Here is a 27,152-nt window from a genome sequence, read left to right as displayed (position 1 = left end):
GGTTGAGACTTTGAGGCAGATGAGTCATTAATATAGTTGAAACACTATTCTAAATCTGATTCATGTTCTGGGTGTCCAGCAAAGTTAAGACTGACAGCAGTCTGCTTCAGGGGGACACTAGAGGTAAATGAGGCATTCAGGTCTCAGCCATCAGCTGGCCATAGAGCTGGATACCCCAGGGGTGGTAAAAACCAGACAGGCAGGGGAGCTCCAGAGGTTCTGAGCACCTGCATGTTTCCTGCATACATCCATGGCATTTTGCAGGTCCCTTGGGGTTAGGTCGGGGTTATTTTTGGCCAATAGGACATGGGCAAATAGATGTAAGATATTCCCAGGCTGGCATTCCTCCTCCCCTTTCTTCTTCATCGTCTCCTCCTTCTCCCCCTCCTCCTCTTCTTCTTTAATGTTTTAATTAATTTTAATTACGGTTATATGTATGTTTGTGTGTGGTTTTGTGTATTTGAGTGCAGGTGTCTGCAGAGGCTGAAAGAGGATGTTGGATCCCCTGGAGCCGGAGTCACTGGCAATGGTGACTTGCCCTGTGTGTGAGCTGGGGGCCTCTGTAAGAGCAGTATGCACTCTTAACAGCTGAGCCACCTCTCCAGCCAAGATACCTTCTTTCTTGGGGATCATCAGGTATGGCTTCCTGATCCACATGAGGAAGTGATACTGAGAAAAAAAATAAGACTTCTGTGTCAAGCCACTGGGATTTCAATGTCCCTTTGTTGTCACCAGAAACGCCAGACACTCCTGATGAATCAACTCTCAGTCTGCAGGCCTAAGAACAGAACTCTTCCTACACAGCCCCATACACTAGAAGAACAGGATGGCAGTTCTCAGGGTCATAGCAGCTATTTAGCAGAGTAGCTGAAATCTAAGCAACTTGAATTTATACACTAGCTCTAAAAAGTGTCAGCTGCGTGTTCTGTTAACTATCCAGTTACTTCTTGTATATAATTTTATAATGTCACCATATTATTTAGTGATTACTTCCCACTAATGCTTTCAAAACTGCTTAGCTTACGTTGTATTTGTTACTTCCTGTGGATCTAGGATCAGCCTGCTAGATCTGGTCCTACTCTGGGGTTGAGACGGTAGCTCTTCTCATTTTGCACGAGTCGCTCCCAGGTTTTGGTGTTAACTGGCCACGGCTTATTGAGGCCTCTGGTAGTAATAACTGAACTGCAGGTTTGTTCTAGATGGTCCAAGCTTGTTTGCACTGCAGTGGCAGAATTCCCAAGGGCAGGATACAAGGTTGGCTTGGAAACATCACATCATGTTGTTTTCACATTGTGGGATGACAGTAAATCATACGGAAAAACAAAGTTCATCTTTGATTATCATTATTGGTATTGGTAGGAGGAGGAATCTTGTGAAATAAGAGGATAAAGGGAGTCTATGATTACTAAAGTTCATTATTATAGCTAAACTTTCACTGCTGCTGCAAAGATTAAATATGTTCAAACATGTGAAACATTTAGAATAGTGTGTCCTGTACATTTTAAGGCCTCATTTCCTCTTACTGTATCAACGTCTTCATACCCAGGCACGAACACCTCACCAGATGGTGATCATGCTTCCCACTGTGATGAGGCTTGAGTCACCATTCTTACCCTTCCTCGACTGTGACCCAGTGACCTTCAGACACAACAGTAAAATCCTCACACCCCTTTGGTTTGTGTGCTCTACCCTGAATCTGAAGGAAGACACCTTCCTAAAGCTCCCTCTTAGTTCATCACATAGTTGAGCTACTTCACTAGGGTTTCCTCCATGTGTTCCTCCCTGTATTATAAGGTGAGTCTCTGTCTAAATTCTGTCAGAAATAAGCAGTTTTCCCACACCTCTCCTGCGACTCCTTTTGTGGCTCCACCTGATGGATGTGATGATCAACTCTCTCTCTCTCTCTCTCTCTCTCTCTCTCTCTCTCTCTCTCTCTCTCTCACACACACACACACACACACACACACAACTGAAATGAAACACACATGTAGTGTATAGTCTGCACATCACAGTAACAACACATACAAAAACAGCTCTCATTTTAACTAGAATAAGAGATAATTCATTCTGGAGCCACTTCAAGTGACCATGGTCCAGGAACACATGTTTAAGTTACTCCAAATTCCGTCTTTCAATGTGGAAGCAGTTTCAAGACATATTATAGTTTTACAGAATAACCACAAAAAAATAAAGTCTTGCCAAGGCAAGTCTAAAATACATGGTGAGTAGCCCAGAGGGGCAGTTACAGTAAGATGGGAGAAGTTTTTCTAAAGGTTGATGATGTTGTCTGATTCTCAGTTTTGGGGCTGGTGGAATCTAGTAGCAGGCTAAGTTAATAGATTTCAAAAGGTTATTATCTATTAGTCACAGGATGTTAGTTCTGACACAGAGGTGGCCCAGATATGGCTGTTCCAGGGGCTGAATACAGCCCAAGATTAGCTTCTGGACCTTTGATATTCCCATCTTTGCACATTACTTCTGTTTTAATCAATCAGTCTTTCAGACACAGGCTCTTCTCAGGAATACTTTTCAGAAATGCTCAGTGAGCCATAAGTGCTCAATGTGTGTACACAATCAAGTTCAATACTACCTTTTCTTTACACTCTTCATTGACAAGAAGCGTTGATCAGTTACTATGTACACGGCTCAGCAGTTTACACACTTCAGACTCACACCACACTAAGACATAGGTTTTAAAGCTTGGTAAATACTTGTGCAAATTATCAGGTACCCAGTAGCAAAACCAGGTTCAGGCTGTCCCTAGTCCTGAGGTGAAGAGCTCCTAGAGGCTTTGAAATAACTTCTTGTGGTATTTATGTATGGATAGGACTTCAGATTCCAGTGTCACATTCAGTGATAGTTCAATTGATACTGTTTGTCATCACTGTAATAGGGCATGGGGAATACTAGATGAAGCCAGGCTAAGGGATGAGAGCCATGACTAGCCTGGATGTGGGTTTGGAACTCTGCATAACTCTGTTGTATTAAAGCTGATGTGGACCTTGCCTCTTTGGTTTTGCCAATGGCTTGGCTGTGTCTTCAACTGCATAATGAACCCCAGAGAGGTGCAGGTGTACATCAGGAATATTATTTCAATACTCTGGAGGTATTTGAAAGTGAAACCATGCTATCAAAGCACATCAACATGGGTCAGGTATTGGTGAAATTATTAAGGCCACTCCACATAGTTAAAAGGGAGGTTTATTTTGTGAGGTAACTTACAAGTGAAGGGATAGGTAACAGGATCTGGGAAAGGTGTGACACAGTCCAATGGTGTTCTTTGGAGAACTCTGTTTGGTCTACCTCCAGCGTCCAGGGTCCAGGAACCAAGAGAGCCTGAGCATCTGGATCTCAGGTCTTCAGCATCTTCTCTCAGCCACACCTTGTAGGCATGACCATTACTGAAGCCTCATAGGGGTTGGAACTTCCAGGTCAAAGCTGGAATGGCTACCCACTACAGTCAGGTAGGTCAGGATTTACAAAATTTCTGCCTGGAAATTTCTTCACTTCCTAGTTTCTTGTGAGCACTAGAGAATGGTCAAGAAGTCCCCGGCCTTGCTTCATCCATCAATCTTGCCATGCTCTTGCTAAATTCATGCTATTGGATTCTGCTTTCATCACCCCTAAGGCATTTCTCCTCAAGGGAACAATATAGAGGTCACATGTAAACCCAGCAGAAAATAATACTGTGACTAGGGAACAAACTTTGCCTTGGAAACAGGAATCAGAATGACCACATAATTGATCTAGAACTATGAGGTCATCACTGGCCAGGGTTCTCAACTGCATGGTCAGAAAACCTGCACAAGTTTTCTGGTCTTTGGATACCACATACTCACTTATTGTGCCATCCTGTGCTCTATCAGGCTCAGCCCCAGATGCTGGTCTTTCCAGCTGCCACATCATTACCACTTTGATTTTCCCTTTTAATGGTACAAATTATTTCTAGACAAGTAGCAGCTCAGAGCTGAGTCTGTTTTGACCAACCACCAGGTCTTTGGATAACTTAATTATAGTGTTTGGTGGCCTTAGGGATCGTCCCTGTTCTCTCTAATTCTAACTTTTCTCATTGTGATGACAGAGATTCTTCTATCTGGGTCAGGAGCATCCCTCAAAGGTCTGTGTTTAAAAGGTTTTGTTCCTATCTTGCCACTACTAGGAAGTGGTGCTAAATCCATAGAGGGTTGGGCTAGTGAGAGGTCCTTAGATATGAACTTAAAGGGGATTGTGGCATTCTGGTCTACTTTGCTTTCTGGTTGTCTTGGAAACATATGCTCTACCAACCAGTCCTTCTGCCTTACATTACCTTGCTACTGGCCCACAGCTATGAGGCCAAGTGATCATGGATGCAAGCTTCAAGGCTGTGAGCCAACACAAACATTTTCTCTTTCTGCACACGTTATCTCAGGTATATTGTTCCAACAAAAATCTGCCCGATGAAGATTTGAACCAAGGATAAGATGGGAATTTTTTTCATTTTGTAAAAATAAAAAATGATGGTTCTTTCAAGTGACTCCTATGAGGGTGATGTCAGTCAGGGCTTTCCCATGATGTTAGAAACCTCAGTCACCAGCTGATAAAGAGCCACAAGGTTTGGGAGTTTCTGTCCATAGTCAATTGGCCTCACTGTTTGAAGGCCTGTGGTGAAAGGGGTTTCACAGTGGAGCAAAGGCAATCACACCATGACCATAGACAAAGAAAGAAAAGAAAGAAAGAAAGAAAGAAAGGAAGGAAGGAAGGAAGGAAGGAAGGAAGGAAGGAAGGAAGGAAGGAAGGGGAGGAGTTTGGGGTTCTACAATCTCTCTCAAGAGCATACCTATATAAGCAGAAGGCTTCCCAACAGACCTTACCTCTTCAAGCTTCTACCTCTTCCCAGTAGCACCATGCCAGGGAGTAAAATGCTAATACCTGGGAATTCAGGTGGGCAAGCATTAAATATAATGATTTATATAAAACACTCAATGCTTTTTGTATAATTGAAACAATTAGTTTAACAGATGCTCAAAACTGTCTTAAGGACTTCACACAGTATCTCATAGAATTGGAGTCTGGCAGAAGCCTTGATAAGTGGGTTTTACTATCTAGAAGGGTGAGACAAAGAGATACTATGTACATCCTCCCAAGGTGACATGGCTAGTAGAGTAAGATGAAGAGTGAGGACTGATATTTCTAAACAAATGCTTCCTCCATGCAGGAATCTACAGGACCAACAGTTTTAACTACCCACTTTAGGCTTAGTGAAAGTATATGAACCTGGAAGTCAGGCCTGGATGTAATCCAACTCCTGCTCAACACCGGGCACACCCCCTTTCCTTCCTACTCCTTGTAGTCCCTGGCTGCTAAATGAAACGATGCTAGCACCGTGAGTCTCTGGAACAGCCCCGTCTTCCCACCACTCTGTTGTGCCTCTACCAGCACTTCCTTGCTCTGACCACAGAGCTATTCCATACGTAGAAGGTTGGGATTTTTCCTCCTGCTCAGGACCTCAGGGCTGCATGGAGAGCTTTAACTCCGGAGAGAAAAGGAAACAGCGGCTGGGGATTCATTCCTGGTCCTCCACTGGTCCCTAATGCTCCTTTTTGGTTTTTCCACCTGTTACAGAGCCCTGGCCTTCCTTTCTGCTTTCCTCACCTTCATCGGTGACATCTCTCACATTGACAAGGATTCTGAAATCATTAGAAAGGGATGCAGGGTCTCACAGACATGCAGAGGCCACAGGAGAAATCAATCTTGTATAGAATGCGACACCAAGGCTCAAGGTGCCTGTATAATTAAATGCTGGAGTCAAAATGGAGGTTTCCTTTGGTCAAGGGTCATTCTGATCCCAGATAGTCCCAGCCCAGCCTGTGCTTACTCTCTAGCTTCTTCTCCTAATAGGAATATATTGGTTGCTTTCTCGATGTGGCCAGGATTCAGAACCTGGAATCTCATTCTTTCCAGCAAAAAGAAATCTATTAAAGCATCCACTGCATCCAGAATTGAGCAATCAGTTGCTCAGAATCCACGATGAGTTCTTTGTCTCTTGGTGATAGAGTGCTTCCTTGGAGTATTTTCCTCATGTTCCCTTCATGCTTCAGAGCTCCTGGAGTTATGCCGGAGACTCAGCCATCAGAAACTCTGATCACTACTGCAGCTCCACCCTCTGTAAGCCTCCAGCCCTGAATCGGTATCGTCCAGCTCCCAGCCACTGTGAGGACAACTCAGCTCCTCTAGAGAGTACAGTGAGACCAAAGAGATTTCATGGCACCCTCATCAGTTCCATCTCCTACATCAGCCAACTCAAAATCATTAGCAAAGCATGCAGAGCCTTACAGACATGTAGATGATACAGGAGAAATAAACCTTGCACAGAAATACAGTGCCAAGGTTCAATATGCCTGCAGATGCTCGAACAAAGAAGGAGGTCTGATCTTTCTGATCCCACATCAGTTTCAGGTCAGCCTGTCTTAGTTGGAGATGCTTAGTGTGATGGGAAGCTGCACTGTTTGCCTGAATCTGTCCAAACTTGTATCTCACAGAGATGTTGGCTGTAGATGAGCACCAGGTGACATCAAAATCATCAACCATCAGAAATACTCAATCACTGGGCAAGCCTCAGTGAAACATTTCACTATTAGGATAAGAATTTGTACCATATCAAGCTGATAATAGAAAATAAATAAATAAAAATGGGAAAAAAGAAAACAAACAAAAACAAAACAACAACAAAAAATCATCAACCAGACTCCTTTCTCAATCCCTGCTCCTGAGTATATGTGCTTCAGAGATGTCACTGGCTTTCTTCATTTGTTTATGCATAATCTGTGCCAGTATGCGGCTGACTTCTGGCTAGCTCTCTCAGTTTCCCACTCTCCTCTTGTTGTACACTTAGCCTTCTTCTCCCACATTGGCTTTGGTTTCTGACATTCTGTGGTATCCCCACGTGAATTTCCCAAGACTTTCCCATGTGGAAAACTCTGGAGTTGCCAAGGAAGTTCAAGAGTAGGGGAGACCAATAGGATTTTTCTAGTATCCACCCAGCTTCACTAACCAAATTATTGAGTACTGACTTAAGACACTAGAAGAGATAACAGTTAATGAGCTTTGGATCCTGGCTTCATGAACAAGAGAGACACTAAGAATGTTTGAAGACAGGGAGAGCAAGCTATGCAATCAAGTGTGGAAGGGTTCTGGGAGGTTGACTTATATGCACCAAGAGTGCAAGAGCAGAGAATACAAAATGCAAGCAACTCTTGAAGGCTGTGCTTTATAAGATTCTGTGTGTGCCCATGCGTGTGAGTATATGTGCTTATCTTGGGAAGGAGCTGATTTCTATGGTGGTGAATTCTGAGGGTCAAGTCAAGTATTGAAAAAAAAACCCCAAAGTTTATTATATCAGTCTGTTGCTGATGCATTGCAGGGTGTGGCTAAAGACATCTATTGCTTACTTGAATCTATACCATCTGTAGTGGGGCTGAGGGATAGCTGAATTGCACTGGCTTCTGCTGGGTTCTGTCTCTGCTGTCTATCATCTTGCTTGAGGCCATTTGTTAGATGGTACTTGTTCCCAAGGTGAAGGTAGAGGCACAATAGAGTAAGTGGGGACCTAGAAAAGATAAGGGCACGGGGAGTGGTGGGGAATTCGAAATGACAATTCAGTTCATATTCAGGTGCACTATCTTTGTCTGTTTAGGTACCTATTCTCACCCCATTCTAGACCAGCACTCCCCTCCCAACTATCCTATTCATTGGGTTTTTGCCTAGGACAGTGGGTTATGGTAGCCTTAGATTAAACCAGTATAACTAAGAGAGCAAGTGTGTTCCTGGGGTCTTTCCAGATGGGTCTTCAGGGGTGTTCCTCTTTCCAGGAAGGCCTGAACACAATCTATCTACAAGACTGGTAGGCAAATGGAAGCTGAACATGGCCTGTGGCAGTGGTAGGGGTTGGGGTAGGTGTACATTCTAGGTTCTCCTTACCTCTAACTGACAATATCTTGGCAGGAAAGTGATTTTAGTTCACTTAAGTCTCCTTTGATCCTGTAAAGTGGAATAAGAAAATCTCACTCAATTGTCTCAGCTTCAGGGACAAGAATTTAGTATCCCATATCTTCCCTATCTCTTCCTGTTTTGATTATCAATACGGATTTGCATTTCTAGTAGTAGAAATTCCTGCAGTCTGCTTGCAGTGTGATATATTTTTGGCTGTCTGGCTTCTGAATGTCTTCCCTATATTCAGAGCATCTCCTGTAATAAGTGCTGTGATCTGAGTGTGTCCCCTACCCAAACCCATGTGCTAGAAACTAATTCCTCTGTGAGGCAGTATGGGGGAGTGGGGCATCCTGCAGGTGTGTGTATCATGAGGAAGAAGTCTTTATGAATAAGCCTTTCTCTTAGCAATGGATAGACTAGCTGCTGTGGGAATTTGGCCCATGTGTACCTACCTGCTTGTCTTTCAGTTTCCTATTAAAACGTAAAGCATAATGAGGCCATTAGCAGATGTGTCTTGCCCAGTTATGGTCTTTCCTAGATAGTAGAACTGAGGAATGAATTAACCTTTTAACCTTTTTTTTTTATATATATAAATTACCTAGTCTTACATCTTCCATTATAGCAACCGAGTACCTATAGTCCCAGTACTTAGGAGGTGAAGGCAGAAGGGTCAAGAGTCCAAGGCCAGGGGCTGGGGAAAATGGCTGTTAGTGAAGTGTCTGCCATACCCTCTACTATCCAAACTGAAAAGACCAGACATATTCCTGGACTTCTTTGAAAAAAGATTTGGGCATCTGATTCATGCTTGGCTGACCATGTGAACCCGCTGCGGACTCTCCTGTGAGCAACTTGAAACAGAAAGGGCAGGGGACAGATGTTCTGGGAAGTTGTGGCTACAGCAGCAGCAAGCAGCAACTCTCTAGTACAACGCTACGACACCCAGCGTCCGGTGGAGCCAGGCACCCTGCATATCTCTGAGCAAAAATGCCAGTAGATGTCTGTATTTGTGACTCTTTGGGCTCTTGTGTTTCTCTGCTACTTCACTTTCCTCTAGACTGTTTTTCTGATTTTGGTTCTCATCGAATTCCTGACAAGTAGGCTTTTCTGTGAATAAATTCCATTCATGCTTAGTGAGTTTCAGTTGCCTGAAACCAAGGACTCGGAGCAATGTGTGTTCTTTTCTATTATCTCATCAGTCCCTCTAGAATGTTCACCTGTAGAGGAGAGGACTTGAAACCCACACTTCACCATCTGGAAAGAATCCAGGAAGACAGGAGTATGGCCAGCTGCTTGTTCCTTGCACAATTATTTTTAACCACCATTTCAAAAGCACACTTGAGATGCCAACTGGAAGTAGCTTTCTCTGCCTCCCCTCAGAAACAAACATCTCCAGGTGGATTTACCCCCTCAGATAACCGAGGACTCCCCAGGGAGAAGTCAGCTTGCAGCTGCTTTCTGCCCACGTTGGTCAAGTGAGACATCCAAACTCTTCAAGTGATCACAATGGAACACTTGAGCTTAATCCAACCACAACAAATGTCCACCTCACTGCTCTTTCTAACATGAGGCTGCCCTCCTGATGGGAGAACTGTTTGGGTCACCAATAGAGATGGCTGAAAAGGAGCAATAATTCATTGGGTTCCTTGTCCCTATCCTGTGCTTTCTAGGAGGAACTATGACCCCTAAAGATGCTACCCTGTCATTGCTCAGGACTAAGGCCCTTGGAGGGAAGGAAGGCCTGGAGGAGGTCAGGAAGGTCAGAGGCAGATCTGAGACTATATGGGGTAAATAACCACTTCTCATATGATTCCATGTCCTCAGAACAAGGACTTCCCCCATTTATCTCGAGGCTCTATAGTCTGTATTTGTTATTTTCATTGCTGTGATTTAAAACAAGGTGCCACTGGCATTTTGGATGGGACGATTCATTCTGCAGGACTACCCTCTGCACAGTAAAACATTTAATATCCTTGCAGTCACCTCATTTGATGATAGTAACTCAGGCAGCCCTTGTGACAACCAGTAAATTCTCCACCATTTCTTTCTCTATGTCCCCAGGGGTAGTTACCACCTCCAGTTGAAAGCTAGTGCATTAAGGCCTTTGAAGGAGACTTTATTCAAAGCAAATAGTGTGTGGAACACTTCGAGGTTTTGCTAACTATTAATTCTGAATCTTAATTGAGTCTGCTAGGCTCTCTGAAATGGAAAACAGGATCCTTTTCTTAAAGGGGTATTGAAGAAGTTAGTTAGGAATAAAATTCTCAGATCATAGTTTACTCCACAGACAGGCTCCCATGAGGTGAGAAGACACAAGATGGATAGATTGATAGCAAGAAACATACAGCTCCCTATGTTATAAAGCTTTATGGGGGCTCTGGAGATGGCAGAGGGCCTAGATGGGGAATGAAAAGTATGGGGGATTGCTGTCTTCTCACAAACCCTTGCTAAGGTTCCCTGGGTAATTGATGTACAAAGACTTCAGGGTTGTAGAAGTCTGGTCACCAGCAAAGACCTAAGGAGAGTCATGTGCAGGTGATGTAAGATAGCCAGAATAATATCATCCAAACCTCAGCAAGAAAAATCCAGGAGAGTCAACCCTCCTGTACAACTGAACATCTAAATTTCCAAATACCCAGGGCAATGTAGAAGATTTGGTTTTGCAACAGTTTACTGAGTGTGTGGGTCCATTCACAGATGGAAAAAACAAAGCAGGACTAGTGTCCTCAGATGTCTCACTCACCATGGCGTAACCAGGTATGTGAGCAAAGCATTGCACTTTGGGGAAGAGGAGAAAGGACCACTGCACTAGAGAGGTAGAAGGAATGGGATCCGCTGGGCAAAGCCTTCAGAGAAGTGTTACTAATGAGAGATGCCCATCGAAAGAGCATCAGGGCTGTCAGCTCCAGAAGGGAGTTCTATGAGGAAAGTATTTGCCATTACATCAAGAACATGCTTTGGGTTGGAGCAGTGGAAAAGAACGAGGTGTTTGAGAAACCAAGCTTGGTTCTTGTTTATTACTTAAATTCTTACTCGTTTCATTTTGATCACATCAGTGAGGCCTGCATCACTATCAGCTGCTGATACTCCACCTCTAGGACACCTTGCCTAGAAGGTCGTAAAACAGGCTTGTTCTCTCCTTTATGTACAGTCAGCCTGGCCACTGACTTCCTCATACAAAGCATCCTCCAGCAAATATTGGCCAGGGCAGGTCAGAACCAACACTGTCCTTCTCACTAGGGATGCTCCCTATGGAACCTATGTGAAGAAAGGCAGCTCAGCAGGTGTAGGAGGAGATCAGTTCTTCCACATATGGTCTCCTTATGTCCATGAGTAACACAAAAATAACAATAGTTCTTGTTAATCAGGAATGTGTCAGCCCTGGTAGTTCTGACAGCCACTGGGTGAGTTGAACTTCATTTCAATCTATATCTAAAACTCAAACCAGTCAACCTTGAGTGAAGCTGTTATAAGTTAAATGTGTGTCCTCCCTGAATCCTTGTGTTGAAACCCATCATCAATAAGATGGTATCAGGAGGCAAAGCCTTTGGGAAGTGGATAGACGGTGAGACTGCTGCCCTTGTGAATAGGATTAGTGTTATTTTATTTTTAAAATCCACATAGAAAGATTAGGGACATGCTTCAGTGGGTAAGAGCACTTGCTGTGCAGGCATGAGAGCATGAATTCACTTGTACAATCCCCGCGTAAAAGGCCAGGTGCAGCTGCATCTACCTGCAACCCAGGGGCTATGGAGGGGACTAGAGCTCTCTGGCTACCACCCTGGCTCCTGACTCAGTGAGACAGCTCATCAAAAGGAAATGAAGTGAAGAGTTATAAGTCAGGACACCGGACATGCCCCTCTGACCTCTATGCTTGCTTTTGATGCTCAGCATATGGTTTTTCATAGTAGCAAGAGAAGCTGACAAGGCAAAGCCCTGGACAAAGCAGTGTGAGTTGAGAGGTCCCCCATTATCGATATTGAACTCCAGGCCCTAGGTCACTGCTCTGTGTCATCAGACAAATTCCCAGGCCACCTCCTTCCACTTACAGGCCCTTCCAAATCTCCCAGATTTAAAAACAAAAAACAAACAAACAAACAAAAAAAACCAAAAAAACAAAACCGGAGAGCTAAAATTCTAAAACTTATTTTGCAGCTTAGTGTGCGGTGGGAGATGATAGGCAGGGCCAAGTCTAGCCCCAAGTAGACCCATCCGATGGGGAAGGGAAGCTTCCCTGGAGAAGGCTGGTAGACAAAGGCAGCCCATGGGTGCAACCTTTCTGTGTCTCCAGGGAGGCCTCAGGAAGCTCTTCTTTCCTAATTATCCTTCGATAATGAATGAATACAATGGCAAATGTTATTAGAATAATTTATTGTTCATCAAGAATAAGGGATGGCTAGAGTAATTCCCTATTAGTATTCACAAGTCCCCTTCCTCAAGGCGCTTCTTCCACCTCGGGCTCCCAGTGCTCCCATTTAGGGAAAGAGAGCCCATTTTGTGGCACCAGCCCACAGTCAGCATGCTATTAGGGAAGAGGAGTTATTGGCTGTGTAATTAACTATGTAATTAACTCAGATCTCCTAATGCAATCAGCATCTAATCTAATAGGAAGGTGTAATTAAATTGCGTCCTTAATCCCTGGGAAAATCTCTGGATTTGGGTGTGAGAATCAACCTGGCAGGGTGCCCCAGGTCTCCATTATCTTCAATTAGACAATTAATTGATATTCAAGTTACCTTTCTCATTCAAACCTAATTGAATTTCTCCGACTCCCCATGAGGTGTAATGTGTTTATCAAGACGCTTTCTCTCCATTCACAGCCTAAGGAACTCACAGAGAAGTGGTCATCACCTGTCTTCCTCCAACACTTACCAGGATATTAGAGGCAGCCAGTGGCCCCTTTAAGAGACCGGTTGGCATTTCACTTTCTCCTTGTTGCCTTTGTAAATCTACACAGTGGAACTGGATACAGAGCGGGTCAGTCTGTGACTGATGAGTTTTCCCTCCTTGTTGCCCCAGAGTCAGAAAGTAGCTGCCAACAACTCCATTTTGCTTTTTGGCCCCTTTGATTCAGCAGTGGTCCCCAAATCCTGGCTTTGTCCCTGTGGACCTGCAACCTCCCAACAGCTTTCCTCCATCTTCTCCATCTTCGTACCTGCCTCCCGCCTCAGAATTAGACTATGGAGAGCTAAGGACTTGACCTGACCTGTGTGATTTTGCCAATCACCTTTGCCCTACAAAAATCAAAGCTCACTCCTACAACCCTAACAATGTTCTCATGCTTCCACTGGGTCCCAGGCAAACTGGAGCTAGAGCTGAGGGGACACTGAAGCAGGCGTGGGACACAGTGGAGAAGGATGTAGAGACCCAGGAAGGAGTAGACAAGAAGTAATGAGAAACAAAGGGATAGGACAGAAAGGGAGTGGAGAGAGAAGAATGGATGGAACCAGACTGGGAAATAAAAATGAGAGAGGGAGGAAAAAAAAAGAAGTCAAACTGGACTGAGATGGGAGCTGAGAGGAGCTAATAAAGTAATAGAGCTGTCCTCAAGGACTCAGTGCCAGCCAGGGGCAAGCAGGCACCAGGGAGCACCAGCCTTTGGGGGAAGATCTTGTGAAAGGCAGGAATAGCAAACCAGCCCCGGCTGAAATAAGCTCGGATGGCACTGCACACCTGATAGGCTAATCTGAAATGAGAATCTCAGGGGAGGTGCTGCAGAGCTCAAGCGAGCTGCTTTTACAGGTTTTTTTTTTTTTTTTTGTTTTGTTTTGTTTTTTTTTTTTTTTTTTTAAGGAAACAAAAATGAAACTTTCCTCTCTGCCTTCAGAAGTTTAAGGAAAGTAGCAATCCCAGGTCATCACTAGCCATTATCTCCTGTGGTAATCAGCTTAAATAAAGTCTATTATGGGAGCTGCCTGCTCCCCGACAGCAGCAGTGTGTGTTGGACCCACAGAGCTCCATGTGGGGAACACACTGGAAATTGCTTGCCTGCTTAAAGGGACTTCTGTTCTCTAGCAGGAGAGAGGAAGAGAAAAGTGAAAGTCCAAGGGTACAGAGCAGAAGGAGTCTGCAGGCCCAGTGCTAAGTGAGCTGGGTAGGGCAGAGGGCATCTAAGGACCCAGGAAGAAACTGATCAAGATGAGTGAGGTGAGGCTGGAAGGAGCTTGGCCAAACTCTGTCATAGCATCACCAGCTAGCTGGATGAAGCTGGGGATGGGTACCTGATATCACATATCTAAGAGACAGATTGGGTAACTTGGGGGTACCAGGGATATCTCCCACTTGCCTCTTATACCAGTGATAATGCCTATACTGCTTGTACTTTGATCATACAATGATCTTTTCTTGTGGTCCATTAAAACAATGGTATTCTTGCAAGGGACTTCCAAGTCTTGTGTCACTGAAGTGTAATGCAGTCTTCAGCAAAGAGGATGTGTTTCTACCTGCACCAGAATTGGGGTACAGAAATTCTTCTGTGCATGTCTGATTGGTGGAAAAAACGAACCCACAAAGGCTAGGAGAGAGTGAGGCCATCTATGTGTTTTTTCATTTGGCTATCCTACAAATATCACCAAATAAGTAGGCTCCCTTTGCTCTGTTTTATCCATGCAGAAGCTGAGAACCAAAGGGGTTGGAGGTGACTGGGCTAAAGCCAGGGCAGGTTAGTGTTGACTGTACTCAGTTCCCAGGCAAACTACAGAGGAGACACTAAGCCCACCTCACCCCGTACCCCACCAAGAACAGCATTAGGAGAAAAGCTCCTCACTGTCCACTTCTGACCCAGCCTCAAGTGACCATGACTGGGGGTCCCAGGAGGGGCCTCTCTTCTCTTCCACTTTCTGCTTTGTAAAGTTGCAAAGTGTTTGCTAGACAGTGGTTCATAAGACAGATCTAACTTCAATCCCTTCAAAGTAGTAAGTGGAAATGTGGTAAACAAGGAAACCTGACTAGGCCCCACACTAACGTTAGCATTTTTCCTCATTAATAAGTTGGGAGACCTTGGGCAACTCTTTGAACCCCTGAGAGCTTCTAGCTTCCAAAGGTATAAAACCGAGACTCTATGTGCTTTTCTCACCCTACAGGATCCTTCCAAGGCTCAAACGCAATGCTTAGGACAAACCTTTGAACACCCAGATGCTTTTCACTTTGTATCTTTAGATGTAGTCATATTCATTAGGCTTAAAGACTCAAACTCAAGATGAGAAGTCACTAGCAACCTAAAGGAAAGACTCTGTCTTGGCCGACTGTTTACAGTTTACCCTAATGGGTAGCCATTTGTTTGTTTTAAGCAAAAGATTTGGGTCTCAGTAAAGATATTCATGGCTTTCAGGACATGAAAATGTACTGTGGATGTCACAAGTTAGTTTGAATTTCACTCCAGGGAGCTCAGCTCAGTAAACACTTTCATGTGTAAGCAGAGCCCTTAATCAAGCCAGTGAATCTTAACCTAACCTTCACAGTAAACGTATAAATAGAGCCCTGATTAAATAATTGTTATTTTCTTGCTGAGAATCTCAGTCGGGATCCTGTCTTTAGTGTAATATGTTATGCAAATGCTACATACAGAGTGTGTAGGGTTCCTCTGCAACCAGCAGACTGTGTCTTTGATTACACCAACACAGTGCTGGGAATCAAAGACTGGGGTCCCATCTTTGTTCTTCCAAGGAGTAGCTGTGTGACCTTGAGAAAGTCAATCTCCTAGAGCCTCTAAGTCCTCATCTTGCTTAGAAAGGCTTGAAGATCAATAAGTTGTAGTCAGCTAGTGCCCCTCCTCCAACCATGGAGTCCAAGTTTTTTTCTTAAATGGCTACTAATCTGCATGTATTACATGATAATTAATTCATTTCCCCAAGTCTAAAAATCAAAGGCATTTATAAATGGTAGCCAGAGATTCTGATCAGACTTTATGTAATCAGAGTTAACACATGGAACTGAGATAATTTCAACCAGAAGAAAAGATGTGCTTATTATGTGGCCTCCCAAAGAACAGAGGGGAAGAATGCACTGGACATTTTTGCATCTGTGACCACTCCCCAGAACCAGCACGACTTGTGCCTAACCCCTGAGGTTCATATATTGAGAGGTGTCCAAAGTGTTCCTCTAAAGTCCAAGCCAGTCACTTAAAGCTCTTGTATATCTCTGAGCTAGCATCCATTCATTCTAGGAATTCAGGGAGCTGTGACACCAGGAATCATCACTGCCCTCCTGAGGTTTGCACCCTTAGTTGAAGAACAGACACCAAGAGGTGGATTTAAAGTATTTTAATCAACAGTAGTTGGTAGGGTGAAGGGAAGTCTTCAAGTGGTGACATGAATCCAGAGAGCCTTTCAGGCCACCCAAAAGCCTTTACTCTGAGCAGGATATAGGCATAGTAGTAATTTTAGTGCTTGGGTATAATGAACTAACATGCTTTTACTTGAGTTTCAAAAAGATGAAGTGTTTAAAAGAATTGAAAATACCTGAAAGAAGCCAGGTTGGGGGCTGGGAGACTAGTCAGGGGAGCTGCTGTAGGGACCTAGTGGAGCCAGTACAGTGGTTTAAACAAAGAAGGGGATTATGGGAGTGGGGAAAAACATTGATTTCTGAATACTGAGTTCTCTGAACCTGCTGATAGACTAGCTGTGGGGAGCAAAGGAAAACCAAATTTTGGAAGCCATGTGTGCTTCTTGTCCTCTAAAGTGATAATGGCATTGGTAGATATGTCCCATGTGTGATGGAGAACTTCACAGAAAGCTCCATGATTTATGAGTGTGTAGACATTCTCCTGATCTTAAGAGAACTCACTTAAAATAATCTTTGAGAAAATCAAGTAAATGTAAACTCATGAAGAGTGTCATGAACCAGGCAGTGGTGGCACATGCCTTTAATCCCAGCACTCAGGAGGCAGAGGCTAGCAGATCTCTGTGAGTTCAAGGCCAGCCTGTGCTACCAAGTGAGTTCCAGGAAAGGCTCAAAGCTACACAGAGAAACCCTGTCTTGAAAAACCAAAAAAAAAAAAAAAAACAAAAAAAAAAACAAAAAAAAAACAGTGTCATGAGACATTGTGTCTCACTTTGCAAGAACTGGTGGGAAGAGCTCACCTTTTTGGCAGCACAGTGGAGTATGGAAGTCAGAGGGGTTAGTCCTCTACCCCTAGCCAGATTGCTTAAAGTGGAAGGGAGGTATTTTCCTTCTTCACACTTTTGCTTGCATACCTCCTTGAATGCCTTTGATTCCATTCGTTCTAGATATGCATAGAAAGTGAATTGACCCTGGGAACCTTCTGTTGGTGAAACCATACTTGGAAAAACTAAGCCCCTTGCTTATAAGGAAAATAAAAAGGTCTCAGCTCTCCACTGAAAATAGACAAGTAACTGATTCAAACTATCAAATAACAACTAAGCTACCATAAAGTCCTTTTTTAGACCATGGCAAGATATCAATCAAGAGAAGATTAGGTCACACCTGGTCTTTGCAAAGACAATTCTACAGAACCCTGGGCTTATTCAAGTACTACTAATAGGTGTTAGCTGAAAACTATTGTATAATGTATGTTCAAGTTTGAGAAGTGCTAGGCAGAAAGGGGCTCATTAATTTTCTTTTTGAATCTTTGGTATTCCTAGTAAAGATAGTTGAATACGCAGAATTTGCAAGGTATTTAGAGAGATGGAGCTCTATTTCATTCACCCAAATAATAACTCACCCTGGGAAATGCACATCTGTGCTCAAGAACAATATTAGGACTAAAAAATTGTAATGATCATTAAAAGAAGGAACATTTGCTATCTGGGATGAATGGTTGGCAGCTCTTGCCTGGAGGTAGATGAACAGACAAGACAATATCACCAGCTAGCAGTTTTATGCTTCTGTTCCATTAGATTAAATTCAACAGACTTTTGAGCTACAGTGAAAGGACAGACCAGAGATCTGGCTTAGATTTTATACAAGTTACTTTTCTCTTTGCTGGACCAAACTCTGCCAAAAGCTAATTGAGGAAGGAAAGGTTCATTGGGCTCAAAGCTCAAGGATTCAGTCCACCACGGCAGGACATCCATGGCAGCAGGAACTCGATGCCTTGGTCACATTGCATCTGCTGTCTGGAAGCAAAGCAATGAATGTGAGGAAGTTTTGTCAGACTGTCTTGTCCCCATGACCTCCTTGCCACAGTGAACTCCTCCACCAATCATAGTCATATCTATGCAGTTTTGTTAGTAGTAACTAATTTGTGTGGCCACTGTGGGAGTGTTCTGCTTGGGCATTTTGATATATTTGTCATTTTGTCATTCGAAAACTTCAGAGCCATTCAAGTTGCTTCAAGAAAAAAAAATGTGAAGATCCGTTAGAAGACATCTTTGTTACTTTTCTTTTGTTGCTGTGAAGAAACACCATGACGAAGGCAACTCATATAGAAGAAAGACTTTAATAGGGGCTTAACATTTCAGAGGGTGGGTCCATAGCCATCATGTCAGGGAACATGGCAGCAGGCAGGCAGGAATGGTGCTGGAGCAGCAGCTGAGAGCTTGCATGTTGAGACAACAACCATGAAGGGAAGAGGAGAGAGAGACAGAGACAGTGAGAGAGAGACAGAGACAGAGAGGGACAGAGATAGAGAGACAGAGAGAGAATACTAACTGGAAGGGGATGGGCTTATGAAATTGCAAAACTCTCCAACACTGATAAACCTCCTCCAACAAGACTATACCTTCTAGTCCTTCCCAAACAGTTACACCAACTAGGACCAAGCATTCAAACATATGAAACTATGTGTGTGTGGGGGGCATCCTTATTCAAACCTCCACATAAGATAAATTCAAAGGACAGTGAGGTACTATAGTTGAGGTCATAGTATGAGCTAATGCCTAGGCCACATGGTTAATACTTAGGTGGAAAAATTAGAACGGAGACTGCAGTGTACTGGGGATTGGGGCATCGGTTCTTGAAAAAGTGACACAACTGAGTTGTTCAAAGGCTTGACCGGGGCCATCCATCTTGTTGAGGAAAGGACCTTTATTTGACATCTGTGGCATCTTAATGGAGATAATTAAGAATTTAATGTTAATTTTTCAATTTCTATAAATCTTAAATACTTTATTGATTCAGCTTGCAACATACACATGCATACACACTTTTCCACACACATACACCACATTTATGTAATTCATGTAAATAGATGCAAGAGACCATGTAAAGCGAGGCTGCTAGACTCCCATGCTTCTGTTCCATATTATTGAATATTGGAGTTTCTCACACTGTCTTCTGTAAGTACTTGAAGTGTTTTTAGCCAAATTAGTGATTAATGCAATTGTAGTCAACATTACATTTTGCTTTGGTTTTTGTTTTGCTTTATTTCTTTTTAATTTAATTCCATGTATACCGTACTCCCTATCCCATTAGGATTTTAATACTAGGAAGCCTAAAGAGAATACAGAAACTGAATAATCTGAAATGCATATGACTAACTTTGTTATCTATAACCCTCACTTAAATTTCTGTGCTCATCAAAAACTTTCTTACTGGATAGAATTTATATAAGTGGATAAATGATATTTAAACTCATAAATAAATACCTATACCAAAATATTACTTTCTCTCTGTTTTATGTGTTAAGACTCCACATTTGATTTTCATGTGGGAGGAAAGTTTTTTGTTTTTTGTTTTTTGTTTTTTTTGCTGGAAAATAAAAGTTAAGAAATTACTGCAATAGACCACATTTATTTTCCAATGCTTGCTACTGATTCTGTGGATGGAAAAGCAGGAGGGAAAAGGTAAAGACGCTAAAACAAGTGCCCAGCACAGAGGTGCCATCAAAAAAGGGAGAGAAAGGATGAGGAGGAAGCAGGGAGACATACTACTCTTTCTAGATTCCTTGAACAGTCTCACAATGGATTGTTTTTGGGATTTCAACAGACAGCATTGAATTCTCCCATTGGATTGCACTGTCTTATGATATCATATGTACCAGCAAGTCTAATAAAGAGAACATGCCTCGCTGTTTTGCCAGTGCATATGCACACACATGCAATCACACTCCTAGGGGATCCTGAATCCGCATTCCTGTGATAACCTTCAAAGGTAATCAATGGCAGTTCATGTGCCTTTGTGTCAAGACCACACCAAGTCGTGACTATTTGAAAATGGTGGAGACAGGGCTTTGTGGAGAATGGTTCCATGTAATTAGTATTTTAATAAAATTTGCATATGATATTTGAGAGGGTTTCCAAAGAAGCACAATTGCGCCATTTTAGAGCAACCCTGAGACAGCACAGAAGTATTCTTCCCATTCTACAGGTGAAAAAGAATTGCAAACGACGGTGCAGACAGCATGTCTACACTGAGCCTAAAAACAGCAAATTTTGAGCCAGAAAGATAAGACTTCAGTTTTCAGTGCTGCACCTCCTTCTCATTGCATTGGGCAAGTGGTTAACCCCTCCGAACCCCACTTTATCTGCAAAATAGGATTAAAATGCATAGTTATCAATTGTAGCACAGAGGGAGATCAAATCTCCAGTAGCCATTTAGTTCTCTGTGTAGAGCAAAGGACAGGCTGGAAATGGATAAAGCTGTGTATGCCTACAATCCATTATGCTCATCTTTCCCATATTTCTAGATTAAATGTCACTGCCATGAGGGACTGCTTGGGAGGATTAACGGATATAAATTCTTATGTAAGTGACCTATTGTAGGTACTTACTAAATGGGAGCTAATACAATTATACACTAGTACAAATAATAAGTGAACAAAGTAATCTTAATAATATTTCTCATTTTATGAAGAATTATGAGGAACACCAAAATCACACAAAACCATCTCATTTCCTCAACAGTCATGGGATTTTCTGCTTAATGTTCTATGTTACACATATGGGGAAAATGAGGCTCAATCTTACCCTTCTGTTACTGTTCGAAGAAACGTTCCCCACAGGCTCACATATTTGAACACTTGGTCTTCAGATGTCGCTACTGCTTTGGGAGGTTCTGGAATCCATAGGAGGTTAGGTGCAGCTGGAAAAAGTAGGTCACTGGGAAACAGGCCTCAGGGGCTGTAGCCTAGCCTGGGTCTAGCCTGATCTTTTCACCTCTTGGTCCATCACAATGTAAGTCAGCCATTGAATGCTCTAGTAAATGTGGATCTGTTTCCTGATGTCCCTTCCCTGCCATGGATTGTATGGATTGTGTCCTCTCAAACCATGAGGCAAAGTAAATCTTTCCCTCCTTAGGTTGTTTCTTGTTGGGTGTTCATTTGGTCCCAAAGATGAGAGAAGTAACTAACATGCCTTTCCTTTGGGGGTAAGCTACAGGCCACGGCTCATGGCCAGAAGGTCTGCACAGACTCTTGAAAGAGGGAAGAACAGCATGGGCGGGCAGGAGGGGGCATTTTGGTGGAGGATACTGCAGAAGCCAAGCCCTGAGGACAATAGTGAGATCCACAAGTGAGGAGAATGGGGGAGGACCCTGACTTGGCTAGAGAATAAGGAAACTAACCAGGAGCTGTGGACAGGAGACATGTCCCAGGAAGAGCGCAGGTGCTGAGAGCTGGACGGAGGTCCCAGTCTCTATCTGACAAGCACTAGGGAGCCACTGCAGGTTCCTGAACAGAGAGATGTCTTAATGAAAAGGATAGTTTATGAACAAGTAGAGGGAAAGAATTTTAGATAAAGGATTGGAGGATAAAGAGGCTGAAATGAAGTCAGCAAGTTAGAGAGGGATTGCATTATTGGAAACCTGGGGTGAGGGCAGGGACTGGACCACTCAGTTACCTGCAGATGAACCAAGGGAAGCAGATGCCGGAAGAGGAGGGCAGGAGCCTCAGGCCCTGCAGAGTAGTGACAAGCATCCAGTATGAGGCAATATCGCTCACTCCACCCGGAGAGCTGCATTGAGGAAGGCTTGGAAATGTTCACCTTAGAGAATGCAATCTCTGTTAGTTTATGCAAATGTTTGATTTCCCCATCTCTTACAAAGGAAAGACTTATAATTTGCACAATAGTCTTATTAATATCTAGGGCCTGGGAAAACAAAAGTGATGTTTAAACTTCAGGCTTTTAAATCTTCCAATTTACACCGCTCTGTGCCTCACTAAATTCTCCGCACTCAAGACCGTTTGATGTTGAGCAAGCTCTCTCCACACTCCCTTCCTCTTGATAAAACATTAAATCAGTGGATTTCCCACCCCACCCTTCCCTTTTGCTCTCTAAAGATGAGTTTTTCTGGTAACTGAAATTCTGTTTAAATATGTAGAGTTCCGAAGGGAGCAACGGCTGCGGTAGTGATATTTCAAATCGTTAGACGTTGTGACTTTAGTCTGTAAAATAGACACCTATTAAAGTACATAATTCAAAATGCTGTATCACATGGGTAAGGGGCAGAGACAGATGTGGGAAGATTAACTGGAGACTGAGGCCAGGCTTGACTTGTGTGACAGGCTCTATTGTGTGACAAGCCATTCAGGTCCCCTTCAAATGAAACATAGAGGCAAGAAGAAGGCATATCTGTTGTTAACGATTTTTTCTGGGTTATAAATACTGTATTGAGCCCTGTGCTGGTATTGTTGTTGTTGTTGTTGTTGGTGGTGGTGGTGGTGTGTGTGTGTGTAAAACATACAGGGGTGAATATGACATGGTTTCTCCTTTTGAGGAACAGCTTCCCAGTTCAGTGTTTCTCCACCTTTACTTCCTCTCTGTTTTCATGCTCTAATGCTAAAACCATCTTAACTTTGTAGCATTAATCGTCTCCCCACTGTAGCATGTGCAGACCTTGGGCATCCTCTGTATTTGCTTACATTTTTTTAACCGTAAAAGGTGCTTTCTGTTCTCTCTCTCTCCAATCAGTCCTTCCCTCCTCAGGAGACATTGTTCCTGCAGAAAATGCATGCTGCCCTTGGAGCGGAAATAAATAGGTGTTTATTTCACTTGTTGTATTGGAGATAAGCACAGAAACACAAGGAAGTGCCGAGGATGTCTAGAGGATTAAAAAAACATGTTCCCATCCTGTCCCAGAACCTGTGAATGTTATGCATTTAATATCATAACCAAATGTCTTAAACAAAACTAAATTCCATTGTACATTTATTTAAATTGAGGCTCCAAAGATGAGGGCATCCTGGATTGTCCTGGCTGATTTAATGACAAATGTCCTTACAAGAGACACTGGAAAGACCGCCATGAGAAGACAGAGATAAACACTGTATTGATGCAGCCTTGGGCCAAAGAGTGTTTGGAGCCCTACGGAGCTGAAGGAGGGAGGAATGGTTCTCCTCTTGGAAGGGAGCCTAGTCCTACTGACACTTTGATTTCAGACTTCTGTCCCATAGAATTACAAGAGAATACATTTCTGTCATCCAAGCCACTGAATTTGTGATAATTGATTACAGTCACTCTGGGCAATGACCACAGTGTGGAATGGCAACTCAGCCCGGAGAGTGAGGACAGCACTGTGGGAGATAACTTGGCTGCATCTCTAGAGAATGGACTTTGGCTGGCAGAGGCAAAGATGTGTATGGTTTGAAGAACAGCACTCGGATACAGGATACAGGTAAGGGGTAGGAACAGAAGGGACCCTGAGCATCTCAGGAGTACTGTGGGTCCTAAGCTAGCCTTGTTTATCCCAGTCTCTCCCACAGGATCCTTCCTCCGACTTGCATCAGTCTTACTCTAGCCTTGATCAGGCATAGGTAAAGACCTAACATTCCAAGGCACAAAACAGAAGAGTCAATGCAGCTGGACCTATCAATCACCTGGCCAAGAGACCATCCATCAGGAAGGTGGGTTCACTTTAAACCACACTAAAGACATAGGTGTAGCATGAATCTTCAAAGTTCTTATTAATAAAATCAAACCTGAGGCGAGTTATTGGGGTCAATGCTGGTAGATCAGAGAGACAGAACAAGCCACAGCTATCTCACCTCACCAGTTCCTCAGCTGGTCCTGTTTCCTCAGACTGGAAGCTTCTGTGTCCTCATCCCAATGGCTCTCAGCTGAACTGCTGCTCAAAAGCCTGAAGCTTAACCAGCCAAATGCTTAACTAGCCAAATGCTTCTAGTTTCTGGTCCTCACGCCTTATATATCTTTCTGCTTTCTACCACCACTCTCTGGGATTAAAGGCTGGCTTTCTGGGATTAAAGGCATGTGTCACTATGCTTGGCTGTTTCCAATGTGGCCTTGAACTCACAGAGATCCAGGGAGATTTCTACCCCTGAAATGCTAGGATTAAAGGCGTGTGCTATCACTGCCTAACTAGTGGCTTCTCTGTTCTCTGACCCCAGATAAGTTTATTAAGGTACACAATATTTTGGGGAACACAATACCACCACACATAGGAGGAATAATTCCCTTCATGAAATAATGTACTCTTCCTTCCCAGCATTAACATCCCCTAGCACATTGTAAGTCTGCCCACTTTTCTGAATTACTCAGAATAGCAAAACTTTACTTTTTTTCATTTTTTTCTGTTCTCATCATGCTTTCTCTAATACTTTGGGATTCCTTAATCTTCTGAAACTCCCTCCCCCCTGCATTTTTGCCACACAGTCACTTGTCTGCCATATGGCTGACCTCATGCCTAACTCAAACAACATGGCTTTCTCCTTCCCATCTTCTCTGGTCTTCCTCCTCCAGGCAGCTGCCAAGATTTACAGCTCACTTGTTTGGGGATTTTTTTTTTAAACTCTCACAAAATTCCTCAAGCTTCCTGTTTCCTCAACATTCCTCAAAATTCCTGATTCCATTCTTAAATTATTTCATTATTGAGACTGAGAGCCCTAAGGGGGACCTCAATTTCCCTAGTAACTAGAATAGGCTAGTCTAATCCCACCAATTATCTTCACCCCTCACACAGTTATAGTGATTTTCACTACTCATAAAATACAGGTTCCTTAGGCATACATTCAGATGCTTCCAGAGTCTTTGCCTACTCATAACAAGCAGACTGCTGAGGTGTTCCCAGGGGTCTTTGCCTCCTGGTATTCACATTCTATGTAGTCTTCTCCCTTTGACTACAAAGATGGCCCAGTAATAGTCTTTGAATACACAGAACAGAGCAAAAATGATGGAAGATTACATGTGTGATGTGAAAAGAGCTTTGGCCTCCATACTGCTGGTGTTTCTTTTCTTTCTTTCTCATCTGCTCCCTCTAATAGAGACAGGTGCTGTCTTATAAACTGGCCTGTGGTGAGGTTTATGTGGCATGGAACTGAGGAAGAGGCAAACTAATGCTTAGTGAGAAAGAGAACCCTGCCTATAGTCACACAGCTGAGCCCCAGAGCAGATCACTCACCAGTGGATCCTGGCAACAACACAGCCCTGGCTGATGCCATCACAGCAGGTTTGTAAGACACAAAGGCAGAAAACCGAGGCATCAGCCGTGGTAGACCAGTTCTCCTGACTACAGAAGCTTGAAGTGATAACAATTTTATCCTAGAAGCTAAATTTTGGGGTGATTTATTATGGAGGAATTAATAACTAATATAGATCATTTTCAAGTTCACATCTCAGCCACTTATACCTCCACACCTTATATTCCTATCAGAGTGAACTAGCTTGTCTTTAACACACACACACACCTGTCTAGACTATTGTATGCATCACTCCTTTTGTTCCGCTCTCTCCTTCTTTCATACCTGATAGCAATGTGCAATTTTGTCCACTAATCCATCTGTAATACCACAGCTGTTCAAATGCCTGCCCAAATGCGTGCCTCCTTTTGCCAGTCAGACAGTCCACTTTGTGCCTCCCAACAGTCCATATACATTTGGCTTAGAGCACTGTTGTATGTTGCTGTTTACTGATGAAGGTGCTCCTTTGTCTAACCAATTCTCAGCTCCCCTCATATATAGAGAAATTCCTGAGGAAACAGAGCTCTGTCCTCATCTTCTGCCTCTAATACCTTACAAAGTGATCTGGCCACAGTTTCTATATTTTTCAATAAATCAACTTCAAAAATAGCCATTGGTGAATTAAGCCCTTGAATTAGTTGTGTCACATGTAAAGCAGCAGCAGCAGCAACAATAGTAAAATTATTAATATGGTATAATAATATGTAATAACAAAATAACAACAACAATAGTAAAATTAATAGTATGGTACAGTAATGGTAATAACAAAATAATGATAATAAGAATGTAATAGTGATACTACTAATAAAGTGTTATTATTAAGATTAGTGCTTCCATGAGCCAGGCTCTGAGGTGAATATATTTGCACATACTACCTGTAAACCTCATGTTATCTTGTAGGGCAGGAAATTGTACCCATTTCACATAAACTTGGGGTGGGTGGAAAAATGTTGTTTAAAGTCTCAGGACTTACAGTGGGGAAGGAAGACAGTCCTAGATCTGGTCAGTTCTTTTTCCACTACAAACTTTAAATAAAGGTCCCTAAGATTAAATTAGGGAGGATGACTAGATGGATGTCCCTTTTGAATGGGGCTGATTTCTTCAGAAATTATTCCTTCAGAGAATATCATGTAAACATCCTCCAGGTACTGGTGTGGTAATGGTGGTGGTGGTGTGTGTAAAGGTGTTGCTTTCCCCCAAGTAAAAGAGAAGAGAATGAGTCAAGAAAAGATGATCAATACCCATGCGGCAGGGAAAGCCACAGGACAAGCCCAACTTCTGTTAGGAAAATGCTCTCCCAGGGCCTGAAGTTGAGCAGCAGATCCAATTAGCTAGTTGATATATGGATATATGCAGGTTAGGGCACTGTTAAAATGGGTTGCACTTGGCTTTGAGAATTTTGATGAACCTTTAAAATTCAATGGACATTATCCTAGAATTAAACTAAGTGGGTTTCACTGTACAATGGAAAGTGTGGCTCTTCCCTCCTCTAGCCGACTTCTGCCTCTATTCTCATTTCCAGTAGTCGATGGTTTGCCACAACCACCCTTGGGAAAGCCTTCCTCTATGACCCTCTGCTACTTTGGTTCTGCACAGCATCTGTCCAGGGAAATGAGTAGATAAAGGATAACTCGAGAGGGAAATTTTATTTTAGCGAATTAAAAAAAAAAATGTGACATCAGACTCAGGTCCACCAATTAGAGCCCTCCATCTAGACCATCACACACAGAAATCAGGGCCATGGGAAACAGGAATGCTTTCTTCTTGTGTGGCATGGTACCATTGCATATTAATATGAAATGATATTTCAAATTACCAAGCAGGATGGAGGAAGCAGTTATGCCATTCACCTGTAAACCTGTGTTCTTTTACAAAATCA

The 27,152-nt window shown here is 43.0% G+C and overlaps 1 long non-coding RNA gene across 1 annotated transcript; it reads left to right on the top strand.

The window, feature by feature from the left end:
• The first annotated feature begins 1,685 nt into the window (after positions 1 to 1,685).
• Positions 1,686 to 23,698, top strand: LOC143267181 (uncharacterized). Its single transcript, XR_013042094.1, has 3 exons — positions 1,686 to 1,794; positions 23,315 to 23,475; positions 23,552 to 23,698. It is a non-coding gene; the product is annotated as an uncharacterized LOC143267181 (long non-coding RNA).
• The last annotated feature ends 3,454 nt before the right edge of the window (positions 23,699 to 27,152 follow it).

Source organism: Peromyscus maniculatus, chromosome 9 (genome assembly GCF_049852395.1).
Source record: "Peromyscus maniculatus bairdii isolate BWxNUB_F1_BW_parent chromosome 9, HU_Pman_BW_mat_3.1, whole genome shotgun sequence".
NCBI classification, from domain to species: domain Eukaryota; kingdom Metazoa; phylum Chordata; class Mammalia; order Rodentia; family Cricetidae; genus Peromyscus; species Peromyscus maniculatus.
This window is presented reverse-complemented; position numbering and strand designations above follow the sequence as displayed.